We start from the raw sequence: 4,421 nt of genomic DNA, 5'->3' as shown, positions 1-4,421 counted from the left end.
ATTTAATTTATTAAAACTAAAGTACAATTAGTAATTAACCCTGAGTTTCCTTAATAATTACCAACTTGTGCCACTCAATCTTAATTATTAGATAAATTAAATAAAATCTCAGCCGAACTTTCTTTACTTCGTTTTGCCGAAGCCCATTAAAAATGTGATGATCAATAAATGTGATGATCAATCTATAATTATATGGGCTGATATTATGATTATACAATATAATTTATACTTCTTGCAAAGCTTCATATTTTGAATAGTTTTTGATGTTTTACACTATCAAAAACGTGTATACTACAACAATACACGATTTATTAGTATTTAGTCCATATCCACATATTGTAAATATTTATAACATTTTGGTTGTAATGCATTAGATAACCTGTTCTGTTTTAGTGATTTTATATTTAAATCATACAAAGTAATTAATCCAAAGCTGTTATGTTTTTGTTATCACTTTTTTGCTTACGTACACGAAAAATTAGAAATATGAGAAAATATTAACTATTAAGACCAAAGCTGTAAATATGTAAACAATATATTTAATCTATTAAATTAGAGTCCTATGATTTTTTTATGCATGATTTTTTATTTGGACCATTCATTAGAAAATTTATCAAATTACACACAATTTAATTACAATATCTTTTAATATATTAATATTTTATTTGAAATACAAATAAAAAAGTATAGTGTCATTTTAGTAATTTTACTTATAGAACTAACCTTACTTTCAACAGATTTATTACATCTTCTATTTCCTTTTTTTCATTCATCCTAACTATTTTATTAATTAAATTATTATAACAATATATCACATAATTAATTATATTACCAGAATAATAATATTGCAGATTTTTATTTATTAGTTAATCAACATTAACTTTGTACCATTTATAAAATCGAAATGTAAAATAATCGGGTTTGCATATGGTTAAAAGTTTGGTTTAGTCTATTTTGTTATTTTTATCTTAATTTCAATTGGTGAAAAATTATGTAGCCAAACACATAATTCAAAAACATAGTCTATATCAACAAAATAATAACTTAAATTAAAAATTATGTAACCAAACACATAACTTAAATAACATATTATATATATTGTCACTTTATTTTTCACACCATATAACTATTTTACTAAATAAAAAACTTTTTTTCTATTTCACTTAATTTAGCCAAATACATAGAAATAGTTTTAAATTTTTTTTTTAATAAAATAAGTTAGGCATAGACACTCAGGTACCCATTCACGTATGGATTGTTTCTTTCGGGTATCAGATTTTTTGGGTTTGAAATTAGGCCCCGCTTGGATATTATAAATTTATGTATGAGTTTCGAGTTGGGTTCTTTCGATGTGTTCGGTTCTGGTGTATAGAAAACTAAAAATATCAAAATAACTAATATATCTGAAACGGGTTCAAAATATTTGTACCAAAAATAACTATACTATCCGATTCAATCTGATCTTTTGAATAAAATTAATTATATAGCAACACATCTAAAATATATAACACTAATCTTAAAAAATAAATATTAATTTATAAAAATAAAATAACTCATATTTGCGTGGACGCGCATGTCAAGCTCTTGTTCTTATTTAAAACTCAGATCAAATTACATATTGAATCACCGGTTTACCGTTTTGACAGCGAATCCGGGTCAGGTTTAGTGCTGATTTTAATAGACAATTTTCGATCAAATCGACTTTTTTATTAAACTGGGATTAGTTGTTACTGTTTATGTTAAAATTGGAAAATAGAGAGAAGAGATGTGATTTCACATTTTCTGTTTTTTTTGTGAACCAAAATACATATTTATTTCCATTTTCTTGGCTACACAATGGGATTCCACACTGTTGCTTCTTTCATGAGAAAACTATGGGCTCACCTGCCCATGTGACGCGGATCCATAAACGTATCAATAAAATGTCGTTTTCTTCGTAGCCCTTTGTCACAGTCACTTTGTAGATTTAACAAAAACAATTAAATAAAAGAAATTAAATAAACCTCGCAGGAAGGCTAGAGGAGGATGATAGGCACGTGTACGGTCCCCTCTTGTTACCTCTCCGATCACTGACAGCTCAATAAATCCAACTATTAAAGGCCGTCGATTTCACCACTTTATGTATCCATTCAAGGCTCGACACGTCAAACACAGGGAGGGGGAGGGGAGATGGAAGAAACATGCTACTACTGTTGACGTAGATATACATTACTATCGATACTTTAATTTGTATGTACACTACTGGTAGTTTTTCCCCACTGAAAAGATGATTCTATCAAAGGGAAATTGCCAAAAAAAAAGAAAAGGAAATTGCCCATTATATACTTAAAAAAAATATGTAAATTTGCTATTTAATCAAAAACATCCATTCTCTTTTTTTTTTTTAATATCTCTCTTGCCTCTCACTAAAAATCTAATTATGTAGCAAATAAACCTTTATATTGAAAAAAAAACCTTTATATTGATTTAAAACTGATATATGAACCAACAATTATAATCTCAGAGATCAATAACTGGCGGAGAAATAAAAGAGATCAATAACTGGTGGAGAAAATAAAAGTTCCCAAAAACATAAGTCCACAAATGAAAAACAAGATGAATACATGAAACAAACATCTAACCTAGTAAACACCATACTTATAATTAGTACCATCAAATATAAATGATTGAAGCTCATAACTTCAAGGAACAAATTTTCATGAAAACATCAGCAAGGTTTCTTTAAGAGAGACAAATCGAGGAAACAAAACAAAGGGAATCCACTAACTTACGAAACCTCTTATAGCGAATAGTTCATGCAATTAAGAGACCAAATCTTCTACCACCAGCAAGACAAAATTTTTAAATTCCTAAGCCTTCAGCCGGAAATGGTGATGGTGGAGTAAGACCGATTTGAAACGCCTGAATGAAGCATGACGAAGAGATGCATCTCGATAAGATCTTAAGGTAAATGAAAAAGAACGTATCAAATCAACCACTGATTCAACCACTCTGGAGAAACCGAGAAGGAAAAAATTCAAAATCAGAGCGGTACGGAGACGGGACTGAGACGCTAACACGTTTCAGGTTCGATCCACCTGTCTGCGCGAAACTAAGTCACAATTATCCTGATCACCTAACACGGATATGAGTCTATGCTTTAGGGTTCATTTGAATACCCGGAGAGAGGATCTCTCCGTGGACTGCACTTTTCTTTGGAGGATTAGTCTGGGCTTCTCCATGGGCCTGGGATACACCAGGTTAATCAAAAGAAAAAAAATCTAGAAAGTAGTCAAACCGTTGAGCAGAAATAGAGAAAAAATGAAGATCCGATCCGAAGAAAAACATAGTAACAAGCTAACCCGACTCCGGCTCAAGGGAGCAGCCGGAATTGCGGAACCGACGATATCAATTTGAATAAAAACTAGAGAGAAGTCAGAGATTTTGAAGAGAGAGAGAGAAGTGAGGACATTTCAACTGTGCATTCATCATCAACTAACTAGTTGAATCCGACAAAAGTTTAAGATGATATCCTAATCCAAAAGGGGAAGAGGCTGAGCGGTGAGGTTTCTCCTTGTTTGCGTCGTATTGATGTAAGATATGAGGACGCTCGAGTTTTGTCTTGGTTACTGCTTCTAGTCAGAGGATTCATATATCTACCCAGGATTAAGGTTTGTTTGATCGTTTTGTTTTCAGTCTCGGCAGAGGTGATTTTTAACCGGTTCTTTCTCCACCTCGTAGTCTTTGCCACCGTTGGTTCCTCTCCTTTCCTTCTTCCAAGAGATGAATAGAGGGCGTCTCTAGTTTGTGGTCGTCCTGGCAGCCTCGGTGGCCCAGTCAATCATGGCAATATAAAGAGGTCTCCTTGGGTGGCTCTCGGTTATATCATCTCTGGGGCTCTAATTTTTAGAGCAGTACAAAGAGGTCAAATTCTTCCAATTCATGTTGTGTTGTGTTAAGGAGGATTTTTCTTATTTTTCCGTTGTGTGATACTTGTAGTCTCAAGTTCTGGTCTTGCTCAGATCTAATACTTGTGTAGTTCTTGTTGGTCTTTAGGTTATGTTTTTGGTTAATGAATATCAGGTTTGTCTCTACGGATTTGGAGCTTGTGACTTTGAAGATTTATAATTTTTTTTATCAATGTATTTGAACAATGTATCACATTTAAAAGCCAAATGATGTATATTTTTCTATTATCATGCATAATTTTTTACCTTTTATCTTTTTTAATATTTATTCAACTATTTTATCAGTATCTCTATTATAAAACACTTCAGCTAACCAAAATGTAAGTTAAAAAAAAGCTTACCAAAATGAAAATACAGAACAATGCTTTTTCGTATTTAAAATATTGATGATTTATGATTTTCACATATATTGATAAAAATTAAATACATATCTTTATTTATTAGCTTTGTTTAGCTTTATTTTATTCTCTGTAA

The 4,421-nt window shown here is 31.2% G+C and overlaps 1 long non-coding RNA gene across 1 annotated transcript; it reads left to right on the top strand.

Annotated features, from left to right (window-relative positions):
- Positions 1–772: 772 nt before the first annotated feature.
- Positions 773–4,178, top strand: LOC106429382. The gene is made up of 2 exons (XR_001285782.3): positions 773–3,650; positions 3,721–4,178. It is a non-coding gene; the product is annotated as an uncharacterized LOC106429382 (long non-coding RNA).
- The last annotated feature ends 243 nt before the right edge of the window (positions 4,179–4,421 follow it).

This window comes from Brassica napus, chromosome C4 (assembly GCF_020379485.1).
Source record: "Brassica napus cultivar Da-Ae chromosome C4, Da-Ae, whole genome shotgun sequence".
In the NCBI taxonomy this organism is placed as follows: Eukaryota; Viridiplantae; Streptophyta; class Magnoliopsida; order Brassicales; family Brassicaceae; genus Brassica; species Brassica napus.
The sequence above is the reverse complement of the archived record's forward strand: the minus strand, read 5'-3'. Positions and strand labels throughout refer to the sequence as shown.